The 17,058-nt window shown below is 50.0% G+C and overlaps 1 protein-coding gene across 1 annotated transcript in view; it reads right to left on the bottom strand.

The window, feature by feature from the left end:
* Nucleotides 1-17,058, bottom strand: part of LOC134884584 (solute carrier family 2, facilitated glucose transporter member 9-like) — a 150,124-nt gene that overhangs the window by 63,094 nt on the left and 69,972 nt on the right. The window lies entirely within an intron of this gene.

The following is a 17,058-nucleotide window of genomic DNA, read 5'->3' as shown; positions in this document are numbered from 1 at the left end:
GATCGTGGTGCCTCCCGTAGTGATTGGGAAAAGATATGGGAGCGGGGGGGCGGGCGCGGACGGGGCCTAGCAATGGGCAGGAAAAGCCCATTGAAATTGCATGGGAAAGCGGCACCATTAGAGGTGCCGCTTTCATACAGGGACGTGCTTTCAACCTATGAAAGCACGCCGCTGTGAGTGAGGCCACAGCGATTGGCCAGCGGATCAGTCACTGGATCCGCTGTCAATCACTATGTGGGCATCGGTGGCGGCGAAGGTGCGGGCGGCATAGGTGCGGGATGCGGCGGGCCGGGCGGCGGAGGTGCTGGCGGTGGAGATGCGGGCGGCGGTAGAGGCGGCGGGACGCGGCATTCAGGAGCATTGTGCACAGTTTGTCAGCGGAAGTGGTACCCATTTCAAAAATGGCGTCTCAGCGTCATTTTTTAAATTCAAGATGGCCGCCGCGAGCCAATCATGGCTCGCCACGTCATCACCCCGCCCCCTCCCGCTGACTTATATAAGTCAGCGCGAGGCAGCGGCTGTCAGTCCGACGGCGGAGGAGGAGCTGTGAAGAGCTCCTGAAGACCGAAGAAGCCGTGGAAGTCCTGGATGGGCGGCGGCTATGCAAAAGAGCTTAGCAGCCGCCGCCCACCAGGCGAAGACGCTGGAAGTCCTGGGAAGGCGGCGGCCATGCAAAAGAGCTTAAAGGCCGCCGCCTCCCAGGTGAAGACGCCGGAGGAAGACGCCAGAAGCCCTGGGGAGGTGGCGCCCCCCCAGGTGAAGACGCCGGAAGCCCTGGGAAGGCGGCGGCCACGCAAAAGAGCTTAAAGGCCGCCGCCCCCAGGTGAAGACCCTGTTTAATAAAGGTTTTTTTAAAGAACGTGTAGTGTTTTTTTTTTTATATTTTCTTTACAGGTGGACTACAGGTGCCAGCGGGTCCTTTATGCCCGGGCATGCTGGCACTTGTGGTTCTCCAAGTGCCAGCATGCTGGGGCAGGCTTGCTGGGACCTGTAGGCCACCTGTAAAGAACAATATTACTATTCTTTGCAGGTGGACTACAGGTGCCAGTGGGCCCTTTATGTCCGGGCATGCTGGCACTTGTGGTTCTCCAAGTGCCAGCATGCTGGGGCAGGCTTGCTGGGACCTGTAGGCCACCTGTAAAGAACAATATTACTATTCTTTGCAGGTGGACTACAGGTGCCAGTGGGCCCTTTATGTCCGGGCATGCTGGCACTTGTGGTTCTCCAAATGCCAGCATGCTGGGGCAGGCTTGCTGGGACCTGTAGGCCACCTGTAAAGAACAGTATTAGCATACAATGAACCCCGCACCCACCGCCACCAGGGGTGCGGGGCATAGCACTGGGCTATCAGCCCAGTGCTGGTTGTTGCTCGGGAGGGGGCACCCCATTTTGATTTTTTGGGGGCCCCACTTTCCGAGGAATTCCAGCCCTGGGCTGACTGGCTTGGGGGGTGTTTTACGGCATGGCAGGGGTACCCCACACTGAGTGTCTCCCCAGCTATGGCATTACCCCCCCCCCCCCCCCCCCCCCTGGCTGGTTCTGCCTGGTGCTGGTTTTAGCGGTGGGGGGGCTGCACTTTTTTTTTTTTTTTTTTTTTTTTTTACCGGGGGGTGGGGGGTGTTTAGCTGCAGTGCCTCCCCAGCCCATGACCTCACCGCACGTCACTGAAACACAGTCTATATAAACATAGCTGCATCAGTAAACAGCACTGAAATAAGTATCAGGTTGGCAGAAAACCGAGGGATTTGGTGCCATCAAAGGGAGTATTGAAAAGAAGATAGGTTAAGAAAGAGACGTAAAAGCACATGAGGGAAAGAGGACCCTGCTCTTGTGAGCTTACATTCTAAAGGGGAGGGGCACACAGACAGGGGTGACACAGATGGGGTAGAAAGTGAGCGTGGGCTCACAGTGGGTTAGGATGAGAGACGGCTGGGTTTGGTGAAGAAGTGTGTTTTGTGAGACCGTTTTAAGTTTTGTAGAGAAGTGGAGAGTCTGAGGAGAGGTAGAGAATTCCAGAAAAAGGAAGCAACACGTGCAAAATCTTGGAGGTAGGAGTGGGAGGAAGTAATTAGTAGGCAGGAGAGTCGGCGTGCATTGGCAGAGTGAAGAGGACAGGCAGGAGTGTAAAGGGAGATAAGGTCAGAGATGTTAAGGCCAGTACTCACTGGCCGATGCGGGAGAGATGTGTGCTGAGCGAACCGCTCAGCACACATTTCTCCCGCCGCTCAGCACAGCGCGATGTGTGCTGAGCGTGCGGGGGGAGACGGGGGGGGCGCTCATTTCACCCAACGGGTGAAATGAGAGACCCGCTAGATTGGCCTGCATGGCAGGCCAATCTAGCACCAGCGATAGCGATGCGCGGGGCTACACATCGCTATCGCTGTAGGGGGTACACACGGAGTGATCAGGCTTAAAATCTAAGCAATCTAGTCAGATTGCTTAGATTTTAAGCAACGATCGCTCCGTGAGTACCCCCCTTAACTGGGAGAGGAGTGGGTGAGGACTTTGTAAGTGATGATAAGCTAATTTATATTATGTTAGCTTATAATAGGTCTGTGTGCTACCTGCACACACCTTGGGGATTATGTGAGTGAGTATCTGTGAACAAATGATATATCTGAATGTTTTCAAATGCAAAGTTTGTCTTTATTGAGTCACAGTGCTCAAAAACTAATACCCTTTTTACACCAAAATCCCGAGTCTGACCCAAGATTTGGAACACTGTTCCAAGCTGGGTCAGACCCGGGACTCCCCCCTTTTACACCGCAGTGCCGATCCGGGATATTCCCGCATCGGCACCGTTTACATTGCACCCAGTTGCAGTGTCTTGTGGGCCGGCGCTTAGAGATAACATCATCTTCAAGCGCCAGGAAACCCTGCAGATCGGGTCTCCGGAGCGTCACACTGGGGGCAAGCCCAGCAATCTGGAAGCTGCTGTGCTGCCCTCAGCCTCCAGCACTTCCGGGCACCAGACACAGTGCTGCTGTCTGCATAAACAGCAGGTGCCATGACCCCAGCCTCAACCGCTGCATAGCAACCAGCACGGCGCTGCTGTCTGCATAGAAAGCATGCACCGTGACCCTCAGCCTCCCGACTGCCCGCCGGACACTGAGGTTCAGGAGGTCTGCCATGCTGTAAATGGGTACTGGGTCGGATGACCCGAGTTACCCATTTACACCACCTCCTACCCCTTACCAATGTACAACCTGCTCGCAAGCCGGGATGGATTCCTGGGAAAATGGACCCAGGGTTTTGGACCCTTTTTCACTGATTGCAATCCTGGGATTTTGCGCTCTCCTGATCAAAATACCGGGATATTTCAGGCGGTGTAAAAGGGGTATTACAGAGTATATGATCATGTTACAAACCGTGTGTTGGAAAATGCAGATTTGATAAAGGATATAATATTGTAAGTACAGAAACAAGTGAGGTATATGCAATGTTTCAAACGCATGAAATACAACATGGAAAGAACAAGGTACAATACAGCTTGTGTACAATGTGGAGTATAGAGAAGTCCGTTTTACATCTATGTGGATGGATTTAGTATTCTGCTTATTAAGGAGTCTATTCATGAAGCAGTGAAAAGTGTGGAGAAGCATGATTGTCTATCCTCCCGGATTGGCCAGGAGGCTCCCGAACTGTCCGCAGCACCCCGCACACCCCCGCACCACTCGTGAAATTCAGTGGTCTAGGTATGCTGATGACGCGATTTGCAGTGAATCGCGTCATTGTAGGCCCGCCCCCTACTTTGCAGTGCATGTAATGTGGGCATTGCATAGCAGGGGTGGCCACAATGACGTGATCATGTCTCCAGTCCACACCACCAGACCACCCCTTTCTTTCAGAGCCTCGCCCCTGTTTCAAAGCCCCGCCACCTGATCAGCCGACCTGGCCTCTCTGAAAGTCGGCAAGTGTGTGGAGAAGTGAGCCAGTGGAGAAGTTGCCCAGAGCAACCAATCAGCATTTATAATTTGCATACTATACAATTGTGCGGAGCAGCTGATATGGTTGCCATGGGCAACTTCTCTAAAGGCTCACTTCTCCACTCCTTTCACTGCTTCATGAATAGACCCCTAAAGTCCAGAGAAGTCCCGATTCCCTCATGCGGGTTAGTCTGTCTCCAATTGCAGGTTTAGAATTGTTTTGTTATATTGTTGAAGTATTTCAGAGTATTTCTATTGGGAGCTGCAGGACTGAGCAATCAACATTTTATTGACATCATTTGAACCCGAATTAGTATATTATATATACTTTTCAATTGTATTATTTGCTTTGGATTTTGGGGGTAATTCCAAGTTGATCGCAGCAGGATTTTTGATAGCAATTGGGCAAAACCATGTGCACTGCAGGGGAGGCAGATATAACATGTGCAGAGAGAGTTAGATTTGGGTGGGTTATTTTATTTCTGTGCAGGGTAAATACTGGCTGCTTTATTTTTACACTGCAATTTAGATTGCAGATTGAACACACCACACCCAAATCTAACTCTCTCTGCACATGTTATATCTGCCTCCCTTGCAGTGCACATGGGCCCTCATTCCGAGTTGTTCGCTCGCAAGCTGCTTTTAGCAGCTTTGCACATGCTAAGCCACCGCCTACTGGGAGTGAATCTTAGCTTATCAAAATTGCGAACGAAAGATTCGCAATATTGCGAAAAGACTTCTCTGTGCAGTTTCTGAGTAGCTCGAGACTTACTCTGCCAGTGCGATCAGTTCAGTGCTTGTCGTTCCTGGTTTGACGTCACAAACACACCCAGCGTTCGGCCAGACACTCCTCCGTTTCTCCAGCCATTCCCGCGTTTTTCCCAGAAACGGTAGCGTTTTTTCAAACACTCCCATAAAACGGCCAGTTTCCGTCCAGAAACACCCACTTCCTGTCAATCACATTACGATCACCAGAACGAAGAAAAAACCTCGTAATGCCGTGAGTAAAATACCTAACTGCATAGCAAATTTACTTGGCGCAGTCGCAGTGCGAATATTGTGCATGCGCAGTTAGCGGAAAATCGCTGCGATGCGAAGAAAATTACCGAGCGAACAACTCGGAATGACCACCATGGTTTTGCCCAATTGCTAACAAAAATCCTGCTGCGATCAACTTGGAATTACCCCCTTTGTCTCTTGAGAATGAAGTCTATTCAAAATCAACCCAATAAAAGCCTATGTAATCATCCCTTTAAATACATTATAGTATCAAGGACAATTCTTCTTTTAAAGGAAAACTGTGTAAAATGTGTCACAAGGATGACCCCAGAACCTGTAGAGGAAAAAACTGAGGAAATGAAATGTAAAGCGAGTGCAAATAGCGCAAACTTCAAGGCCATAGGATTGCATGGGCCTTGCACAATTAGCAGTTTAGCAAACAGTTAAAGAGGTTTGGGCGGTTGGAAGTTAATTAGAATAATGGGAGTGTTAGGGAGGAGCCAGCAGACATTTTGAGAAGAGACAAGGTTTCATCTGCCTCTTTCTCTCCAGAATTTTCCCTGAAAAGGTTGTGCTCCTGTGAGTAACCCCCTTTTATTTTACAATCCTCTTCTTGCTCTTCAATATTTCTTTCACTCTTCCTCTCTATCCCTGACCTACTTATTCTCTCTTAATAAACTTCTGTCCTTTCCTCTTTTTCTATTTTCTCCTCATTATTTGTGCATTGTAATGGCCGCTCGCCCACACAGACGGACGCTCCCCCTTGCCCGCTACCTGGTTGCTGGGTTGAAGGCGGCTTCAGCAGAGCCTCCCGCTCGACGCCATTGCCAATTTTACAGCCCTCCTGTGTTGCCTGCTGCCGCGGGTGCACTCGCGGGTGCTACCCCCAGCGGTCTCGCGGCTACTTCCACCGGGGGACCTACAACACGCTCAGGTGGCCACCGGCAGATCCCGTCTACCCCCAGCGCTTCACCCGCCTCTGCCTTGGTCCCCGCCGTTGCATGGGGGCTTTATTGGGAGAGACAGGTGCATTTGACCCCTGAAAGTGCTGATGTGTCAGCCTCCAGGGGTATGGGTGCGCCACATAACGCACATGAGCGGCCCACAAGATGGAGGCAGCGGCTGTTCCCTGCAGGGCATGATTTTCCAGCCCCCAGGGGTTCAGTCCCCAATAATAATAATGCAGAGGGGTCCTCACAGGGTCGTGGGGCACATGCGGGGGCACCAGCACACGCACCCATCTTGTCACGTGGCGCTCAGGCTTGGCGTGTCAAGAGTCGTGGTGCTGTTGTGCCCAGTCAGGGAGTTGCCACTGTTTCTAGCATGGCTTGGTCTCCTGCGGCGGAAGCTCTGGCATCAGTGGCCACTCTGGGTCGGCCTGATTCAAGGATTCCCCGTCGGGCCATGATCCCCCCTGGTCGGTGCCAGCCTGCCTCAGGCAGTCACTGGGCGTAGGACTAGACGCGCAGCTCAAGGTCCTGCACATCCGGATGGTGGTGCTAGGCCTTTGGCTGGAGGTGAACCTTCCATAGGTGGTGTTGCGCTCCCTATTACACCAGCGGCAGTGCCCGTGACCGGGGACACAGCGGCTGTTACTGCGCTACTGGTTTCCGTCATAGGGATTTTGACTACCCTGTTGACTGCATAGGCATCCGGGAGTGGATCGACGGGGCAGTTCAGTGACTTGCGGTCTACCCTGACCCCGCTGGTCACTCAACTTACGTCGTTATGCGCCACTCCTACTTCTTCTGTGGGACAGCATTCACTGGTTGCCAATGGGTCCGGTGCGCAGGCGTCTGCAAATAACCAATTGCCTGGCTCTTCGCTGGCACCTTCTGTTCCCTCACGTGTTTCAGATCAGGTGTACATGATGGAGAGCGATTCCTATGACAGCGAGCAGTCTTCCGCATCGACCGTCCCGTGACAGGACTCCCAAGCCTCCTCGTCAGATGAGACTGATGTTGATTGCGCACTAGGGCAGCGGGGTGAGGCGGTCGAGGCTGCGAGTGGCAAGTGTCATGTGGAGCTTTGCAAGGGTAAATGCCAGGGGCATAGGCGTTCCAGCAAGCGCGGTAAGCGTTTGCATCGCCATAGGCACGGGAGCAGGAGCAGCAGTCTGGAACAGGACAGCCCCAGCGATGTCGTGCGTTGCCCGTACACTAAGGTCTTGCGTGGTATCCGCTCATGGGTACAGGATCGTATCAATAGCGGAAATTACGTGAATGTCTTTGCCTTGACATCCAAGACCCGCAAGGCTTTTGTGGCGGCCAAGAAAAAGAGTGGGATAGGTAAGGACGCCTATAGGTCCTATGTTAACTGGCTCAAGGGGTTCTACACCTTCTTAGCCTGTTATCTGGAGACGCGCCCGGAAGAGGCCATGAACATTGTGCGCTATCTGCACATGATTCATGGTCTGTTTCTCGCATGGCTTCGGTATGATACGGACTTCAGGCGCAAGCAGCACGGGCTGCACATCATAGCCTTCGGAGTGAAGGACGTCGAAGTGTGGCTTGAGGTTACCGAGAGCTCCCTTGAGCTTGAGGAAGCCTCTCCTGCCCAGCCAGTTTGGCCACACAATAGAGGTTCCTTTCGGGCCATCGTGGGAAAAAGATCCAAGGGTCATTGTTTTGCCTTTAACAATGGCAATTGCGGTTCCGGGTCCACATGTCGTTTTCGACACTGTTGCCTGCATTGCGGAGCGTCCTATCCAGCTAAGGAATGTCCCAAGCCTGCCGGTGCGGGGTCAGATGGCAGATCCTCTGGCGTTAATAGCGCTCAGTAAAGCCCCTTCCCCTGTCAGGGTGTACGCCTTGCGCAAATGGCTGCACTGGTACCCACGTCGCCCTCAGGCGCAATTTTTGCTGGATGGTTTTACCGAGGGATTTCGCCTTCCCATTAGCGGTGAGGTCCCTTACTCGGCTCCTCGGAACTTACGCTCGGCCAGAGACCTTCCCCATGTTCTGAAAGGCAAAGTGGCGAAGGAGGTGCAACTGGGTCGCATGGCCAGCCCCTTTGCTTCACCCCCTTTGCCGAATTTGGTGTTATCCCCGGTCGGAGTGGTCCCTAAGATGACTCCAGGCGCATTTAGACTAATCCAGCACATGTCTTACCCGCATGGCACGTTAGATAACAATGCAATCCCTGCGGCGCTATCCTCGGTTACATATCAGTCGTTTGATGATGCGTTGCACCTAGTCAGCGGCGGGCCCCCATGCGTTAACGGGTAAAATTGATGTTGAATCTGCATTTCGTCTTTTGCCATTGCACCCTCATTCGTTTCGTTTCATGGGCTTTAGGATGGACAACAGATTTTACATCAACAAATGCTTTACCATGGGTTGCTCGGTCTCCTGTGCTTTTTTTCGAGGCTTTTAGTTCATTTCTCCATTGGTGCGTTTGCGCTGGGATGGGTGAAATGGTAGTCGCCCACTATCTGGATGATTTCCTGTGCATAGGGCCTTCCAATTCAGACAGGTGTGCATGTTTACTTTTCTCCTTGATGGCACTCTTTTCTGAATTTGGGGTACTCATCGCTCCAGACAAATGTGAGGGTCTCTGCACTTGCCTCTCGTATCTAGGCATTGAAATAGATACTGAAGCGGGTTGCTGCTGTTTGCCCTTAGACAAAGTTGCATAACTGCGTGGGGGGATTGAGAGGGAATTGGCAGGTGGCAAGGTTACCTTGTGCCAGTGCCAATCCCTTCTCTGTCTTTTCAATTTTGCTTGCTGGGTCATTCCCATGGGTAGGATTTTTTGTTGCAAATTGGAGCGGGCGACAGCTGGCGTGCGTTGGCCACATCACTTCATTAGGTTGTCATCCGAGCTTTGCAGGGATACCTTTTTAAGTGAGTTCAATGGTGTATCCATTTGGCTGTTAAACACGGTTCACAGTCTGGGTATCCAGTTGGCCCCTGCTGCAGCGCTTACAGGTGACATTTGCCCTTCTCATTGTTGGCAGGTTATATGGCAGGGATAACTGCTTTGGCATGCCAGTCGGTGGCTCCAGCCACGCTACTGTGGTTCGCGGCCTCGTGGTGGCAGAGCGTAAGCTCCTGAACCTTGATGGGTCCCCTTTGACAGTCTACCACTTTCGGTGGAATTGCCTCCTTGCGTTGGGATTGTCGCCATCAATGTATGGCACGCATTCCTTTTGCATCGGGGCTGTGACGGCAGCGTCCTTGGGTTTCTCAGACGCCGAGATTAAATCACTTGGTCACTGGTAATCCAATGCCTATACAGTTTATGTCCACTATCGGGGTGGCTCTTTCTGTGGGTTTGGCTAATGTTTAATTTTCAGTTTGTTTTGCTTCAGTTTGCTCACGGAGCAACGGGCCGGCGGGGTGGGGGTGCCTTTTCTTGCCACATGTAATTTTCTGTGTAAGTCTGCGAGGGTGTCCTCCGCTCCACCTTGCTTCCCCGTCTGCTTGTTTTTCCTCGACTGGACTCGACCTGTAGCCTTATTGGCCACTCGTCACCGATTTTGCCCTGCTTTTCTCCTGAGAACCCGGGGGGTTCTATTGGCTTGCGCTCTCTGTGGCAGGTTTTGCAGGTTTTCACTTTGGGACAGGTCGTTCCCCTCCCCTCTCCTCCCCTGGCCATTCCCGTAGTACGGTTAGGATTTGGGTGGCGCACTAGTCTCTCACCCACTTATTCGTTAAGGATGCTAATTTATTGAGAACTGATGTCCATTTGACGGATGAAGGTATGGCTTGAGTTAGTTAGGGTATAGTTAGTTGTGTTGTCTTATGGTGGTGGCGGCACCGACTCCTGCCGAGCCAGTGTGTGGCGAGAAAGAACGGTGGTTCTAGTGGCTATTGTAGAACAAAAAGAAAAAAAGGGCACAACAAAGTGACCCCCTGGCGCTGATTGGCAATCTACAATTAATGCATATATAAGTCCTATAGTGTTTTATAAAAATGATTATATATATATATGTTTAATATTTAAATAATCCAGAAGCAGCTCACTGTATATATGGTTCGGATCCTTTTCGCTCCCGGCTCTGGTGCCCAAATGCCTGTATACGAGCCTTATCCGGAGGTCCTTGGATGTTTGCCCAGCGCAATGAGGTAAATCTGTAGTGTAATCCTCGTTGGTGAATAGGAGCAGAGTGATCAGAGCCGGGAGCGAAAAGGATCCGAACCCAGGAGGTTATGTGGTAATTATTTTTACACAACATGGCCATGTTATAACACCAGTCTGAGGTGTAGAAAAAGTATCCATGTCCGTTTGGAGTAAAAAGATCACATACTCAGCTGTTAATCTAAAAGCAATCAAGTGACTTTATGCTATACAATTAATCAGCTTATAACCATCAGCTGATCTGCAAAACATTCTTTTTCTGAAGGCTACATTCCGGCTTATATGCTAAAACTATAAGCATTTAATTCATTGCTGCTATATACACCTTCTAAATGAAAAGGAACAGCCACTGAAATTGCTGTGTGGTTTAATCTACTTTGAAAGTTAACATCATTTGAATCCATAAGTGCGTGGACTTGTATTCACTATTCTACACTCTGCACGGGAAACTGTGATAAAATTACTTCTAAACACAGCTTTAAAAACCTGAACGTTTAAGCTTCAATCAGGAGCATGGTTACCTTGTAATACTAAAAGGAAACAGCGGGATCCATTTGTATCTAATTGTTATTTTATTGCACTGAGCAGAGTATTCATTTTGTGAATGTGTTATTATTGTTTTAAACTGGCCAGATTTTTTATAATATTGTATAAAGGGAAATTTTGGAATGTGTATTCTGATATATAGGTGAACTAAGGAGCTTTATATCATTAATTTAAAAAAAGCAAAATAAAAATAAAAATAATAAAAAAAACTTTTTTTTAATAAGTAATTTAGTAGCGCTTTCTGTTCTTTTTTTTCTTGTTTTAGACTAGTGGCTATTGGGCTGCTTTTCGGAGGTGTGCTCTTTGCCCAATACATTGTATACTCTGGCCCTCCTTACCAGGGGTCATTGGGCTTGGCTGTCTGGCCAGCCCTATTACGGTGTATTGGGGAGAGAGTTGGAGACTCAGCGCTTCTTGGCGTAGCCAATGAGATAAATAAAGTCATGTCATGGACATGCGTAGCGGCAATATGTCGTAATGTCACTGCTGATCCGGCCGTTCTTTCTTATTTGCCACCATACTTAGTTTAAGTATTATAATTAAAATAAATAACAGTTGACCTATTTTAATGGCATTTCAGTAGTCTGTGTCGTTATTTCTAGATAAGTTAAGTTAGTTCACATTTAGTGGTAAGGTTATTGTGTAATGATGTCATGCGGTCCAACATCGACCGATAGAAAGTTTATGAAAAGCCAGCGCAAATAGCGCAAACGTTTGAAAACTTCAAGGCAGTAGGATTGCATGGGCCTTGCACAATTAGCAGGTTAGCAAACAATTAAAGAGGTCTGGGGGGTTGGATGTTAATTAGAATAATGGGAGTGTTAGGGAGGAGCTAGCATACATTTTGAGTAGAGACAAGGTTTCATCTGTCTCTTTCTCTCCAGAATTTTCCCGCCCTCCCTCCCCAAGTCACCTCCCGTTTCCCCACCCATTTTTCTTTTTCTTTGCCAGTTGGGATTTGTCAACCTATCTCTGTGGTGGGAAAGAACGGTGGTTACAGTGGCTATTGCGCCACTGCTTGGAGGTGCGCTCTTTGCCCAATACATTGTATACTCTGGCCCTCCTTACCGGGGGTCAGTTGGGCCTGGCTGACTGGCCGGCCCTATTACGGTGTATTGGAGAGAGAGTTGGAGACTCAGTGCTTATTGGCGTAGCCAATGAGATAAATAAAGTCATGTCGTGGACGTACGTAGTGGCAATAAGTCGTAATGTCAGTGCTGATCCGGCCGTTCTTTCTTATTTGCCACCATACATAGTTTAAGTTTTTTGGGTTTTTTAATAAATTTTTTTATTGAAGCATCAATATTCCAATTCAAAATCATTGTGACAAACAATAATAAAGTTTTCAAGACTTCAGGAAATCAACATACAGTAGTAAAGAATATAAAATCTATCCACACTGTTAAATGATATCGTGTCACAATAATGGGGTACTATATATGTGTATACATACATACATACTACATGTGAACAAACATCAAGTCAATTACAATCAGAGTCAATAGCTGCCATGCCACCGGTGCCCCGCCATCCCCCCGCCACCCCCTCGATCAGAATAGGCTTTATTCAAAACACTTTGACTTCATTTATCAACTGAAATATTGTATTACAGAGGAATTGGAGGGTCATTAGCTGCCATTTGTAACCTGTACCAAGTCGTGTCCTTTAGGCTATTATGAAGCTGTGTTCTTATTGGTAATGATAGGGTGGCTATATATGATTCCCACATTAGGAAGAACCTCTCCACTTTGGCCTCTCTAGCCAGAACTACTTCAACCCACTGCATCCTGAATAAGTGATGTAATTTAGCTTTAAAAAGTGACAATAGTGGCTGAGAGGGTTGTAGCCAGGTTTGTAGAATGGTCTTGCAGGCCGCTGCTCCTATAGCTAACAAGAGACGTTTGCTGCCATGCGATATGCGAGTATTGGGAGGAAGCATGCCAAACAGAGCTCATTCAGGTGTCATAGGGATATAGTTAACCAAATTATCAGTAGAATATTTTCTGACCTGAATCCAAAAACTTCGGATTACAGGGCAATCCCAAAGACCATGAAATAAATCTGCTGAATTAGCGCCACATTTGTAACAATTGGAATTTGGTGAGTCTCCTATTAGGAATCTTCTATTGGGAGATAAATAAGCTCTATGTAATATGTTTAAGAACATAGCTATATATGGGGAGTAAGGTAATAGAGCACATGCCTTGGCATGAGAACGAAGTATATCATTTGAAGATACATTAGGAAGTAGGGAGAGTCACGAGGTTAGGTATTTATCAGACTTATCCGGCATAAATACCTGACGTACTTAGAACCAGCAGAGTAGGTTTGCAGAAGGCTGGATGAAACCACAACGGCAGGTTATCCAGATGCTGGACAGAACCAGTGGAGTAGGTTTGCAGAAGGCTGGGGGGAACCAGCACAGCAGGTTTTCCAGATGCTAGGGGATCCAGTGGAGTAGCTTTGCAGAAGGCTGGGCGGAACCAGCACAGCAGGTTTTCTAGATGCTGGACAGAACCAGAGAAGTAGATTGCAGAAGGCTGGACGGAACCAGCAAGGCAAGTTTTCCAGATGCTGGATGGAACCAGCATAGTAAGTTTGCAGAAGGCTGGATGGAACCAGCACAGCAGGTTTTCCAGATGCTGGACGGAACCAGTGGTGTAGGTTTGCATAAGGCTGGGCAGAACCAGCACAGCAGTTTTTCCAGATGCTAGACGGATCCAGCGGAGTAAGTTTTCTAGAAGGCTGGGCGGAACCAGCACAGCAGGATTTCCAGATGCTGGATAGAACCAGAGGAGTAGGTTTGCAGAAGGCTGGACGGAACCAGCACAGCAGGTTTTCCAGATGCTAGGGGATCCAGTGGAGTAGCTTTGCAGAAGGCTGGGTGGAACCAGCACAGCAGGTTTTCTAGATGCTGGACAGAACTAGAGAAGTAGATTGCAGAAGGCTGGACGGAACCAGCAAGTCAAGTTTTCCATATGCTGGACGGAACCAGCACAGCAGGTTTTCCAGGTACTGGATGGAACCAGCGGTGTAGGTTTGCAGAAGGCTGGGTGGAACCAGCACAACTGGTTTTCCAGATGCTGGACGGAACCAGCGGTTTAGGTTTGCATAAGGCTGGACAGAACCAGCACAGCAGGTTTTCCAGATGCTAGATGGATCCAGTGGAGTAGCTTTGCGGAAGGCTGGGCGGAACCAGCACAGCAGATTTTCCAGATGCTGGACAGAACCAGCAGAGTAGGTTTGCAGAAGGCTGGGAGTAACCAGCACAGCAGGTTTTCCAGAAGCTGGACAGAACCAGCGGAATAGATTGCAGAAGGCTGGGCGGAACCAGCACAGCAGGTTTTCCAGATGCTAGATGGAACCAGCAGAGTAGGTTTGCAGAAGGCTGGACGAAACAATCAATGCAAATTTTCCAAATGCTGGATAGAGCCAGCAGAGTAGGTTTGCAGAAGGCTGGACGGAACCACAACAGCAGGTTATCCAGATGCTGGACAGAACCAGTGGAGTAGGTTTGCAGAAGGCTGGGCGGAACCAGCACAGCAGGTTTTCCAGATGCTAGATGGATCCAGTGGAGTAGCTTTGCAGAAGGCTGGGCGAAACCAGCACAGCAAGTTTTCTATATGCTGGACAGAACCAGAGGAGTAGATTGCAGAAGGCTGGACGGAACCAGCAAGGCATGTTTTTCCAGATGCTGGATGGAACCAGCATAGTAAGTTTGTAGAAGGCTGGACGGAACCAGCACAGCATGTTTTCCAGATGCTAGATGGATCCAGTGGAGTAGCACTGCAGAAGGCTGGACGGAACCAGCACAGCAGGTTTGTAGAAGGGTGGGCTGAACCAGCACAGCAGGTTTTCCAGATGCTAGATGGAACCAGCGGAGTAGATTGCAGAAGGCTGGGCAGAACCAGCATGGCAGGAGTTCAGAATGCTGGACGGAACCATTAAGGCAGGTTTGTAAAATGCTGGATGGAACCAGCACAGCAGAGTTTCCAGATGCTGGATGGAACCAGTGGAGCAGAGTTGCAGAAGGCTGGATGGAACCAGCACAGCAGGTTTTCCAGATGCTGGACGGAATCAGCGGAGTAGGTTTGCAGATGGCTGGACGGAACCAGCACAGCAGGTTTGCAGAAGGCTGGGATGAACCAGCACAGCAGGTTTTCCAGATACTGGACAGAACCAGCGGTGTAGGTTTGCAGAAGGCTGGGCGGAACCAGCACAGCAGGTTTTCCAGATGCTAGACGGAACCAGCGGTGTAGGTTTGCAGAAGGCTGGACGGAACAACAACCGCTGGTTCTGTCCCGCATCTGGAAAACCTGCTGAGTAGATATCAGAAGGCTGGGCGGAACCAACACAGCAGGTTTCCAGATGCTAGACGGACCCAGCGGAGTAGGTTTGCAGAAGGCTGGATGGAACCAGCACAGCAGGTTTTCCAGATGCTGGACAGAACCAGCGGAGTAGATATCAGAAGGCTGGGCGGAAACAGCACAGCAGGTTTCCAGATGCTGGACGGAACCAGCGGAGTAGGTTTGCAGAAGGCTGGACAGAACCACAAGAGCAGGTTTTCCAGATGCTGGACACACCCAGCGGAGTAGATATCAGAAGGCTGGGTGGAACTATCGCAGCAGGTTTCCAGATGCTAGACGAACCCAGCGGAGTAGGTTTGCAGAAGGCTGGATGAATCCACAACAGCAGGTTATCCAGATGCTGGACAGAACCAGTGCAGTAGGTTTGCAGAAGGCTGGGCGGAACCAGCACAGCAGGTTTTCCAGATGCTAGGGGATCCAGTGAAGTAGCTTTGCAGAAGGCTGGGCGGAACCAGCACAGCAGGTTTTCCAGGTACTGGATGGAACCAGCGGTGTAGGTTTGCAGAAGGCTGGGTGGAACCAGCACAACTGGTTTTCCAGATGCTGGACGGAACCAGCGGTTTAGGTTTGCATAAGGCTGGACAGAACCAGCACAGCAGGTTTTCCAGATGCTAGATGGATCCAGTGGAGTAGCTTTGCGGAAGGCTGGGCGGAACCAGCACAGCAGATTTTCCAGATGCTGGACAGAACCAGCAGAGTAGGTTTGCAGAAGGCTGGGAGTAACCAGCACAGCAGGTTTTCCAGAAGCTGGACAGAACCAGCGGAATAGATTGCAGAAGGCTGGGCGGAACCAGCACAGCAGGTTTTCCAGATGCTAGATGGAACCAGCAGAGTAGGTTTGCAGAAGGCTGGACGAAACAATCAATGCAAATTTTCCAAATGCTGGATAGAGCCAGCAGAGTAGGTTTGCAGAAGGCTGGACGGAACCACAACAGCAGGTTATCCAGATGCTGGACAGAACCAGTGGAGTAGGTTTGCAGAAGGCTGGGCGGAACCAGCACAGCAGGTTTTCCAGATGCTAGATGGATCCAGTGGAGTAGCTTTGCAGAAGGCTGGGCGAAACCAGCACAGCAAGTTTTCTATATGCTGGACAGAACCAGAGGAGTAGATTGCAGAAGGCTGGACGGAACCAGCAAGGCATGTTTTTCCAGATGCTGGATGGAACCAGCATAGTAAGTTTGTAGAAGGCTGGACGGAACCAGCACAGCATGTTTTCCAGATGCTAGATGGATCCAGTGGAGTAGCACTGCAGAAGGCTGGACGGAACCAGCACAGCAGGTTTGTAGAAGGGTGGGCTGAACCAGCACAGCAGGTTTTCCAGATGCTAGATGGAACCAGCGGAGTAGATTGCAGAAGGCTGGGCAGAACCAGCATGGCAGGAGTTCAGAATGCTGGACGGAACCATTAAGGCAGGTTTGTAAAATGCTGGATGGAACCAGCACAGCAGAGTTTCCAGATGCTGGATGGAACCAGTGGAGTAGAGTTGCAGAAGGCTGGATGGAACCAGCACAGCAGGTTTTCCAGATGCTGGACGGAATCAGCGGAGTAGGTTTGCAGATGGCTGGACGGAACCAGCACAGCAGGTTTGCAGAAGGCTGGGATGAACCAGCACAGCAGGTTTTCCAGATACTGGACAGAACCAGCGGTGTAGGTTTGCAGAAGGCTGGGCGGAACCAGCACAGCAGGTTTTCCAGATGCTAGACGGAACCAGCGGTGTAGGTTTGCAGAAGGCTGGACGGAACAACAACCGCTGGTTCTGTCCCGCATCTGGAAAACCTGCTGAGTAGATATCAGAAGGCTGGGCGGAACCAACACAGCAGGTTTCCAGATGCTAGACGGACCCAGCGGAGTAGGTTTGCAGAAGGCTGGATGGAACCAGCACAGCAGGTTTTCCAGATGCTGGACAGAACCAGCGGAGTAGATATCAGAAGGCTGGGCGGAAACAGCACAGCAGGTTTCCAGATGCTGGACGGAACCAGCGGAGTAGGTTTGCAGAAGGCTGGACAGAACCACAAGAGCAGGTTTTCCAGATGCTGGACACACCCAGCGGAGTAGATATCAGAAGGCTGGGTGGAACTATCGCAGCAGGTTTCCAGATGCTAGACGAACCCAGCGGAGTAGGTTTGCAGAAGGCTGGA

The sequence above is a fragment of the Pseudophryne corroboree genome, chromosome 1 (assembly GCF_028390025.1).
Source record: "Pseudophryne corroboree isolate aPseCor3 chromosome 1, aPseCor3.hap2, whole genome shotgun sequence".
Classification (NCBI taxonomy): Eukaryota; Metazoa; Chordata; class Amphibia; order Anura; family Myobatrachidae; genus Pseudophryne; species Pseudophryne corroboree.
Note: the sequence above shows the minus strand (reverse complement) of the source record. Positions and strands in the feature narration are given on the sequence as shown.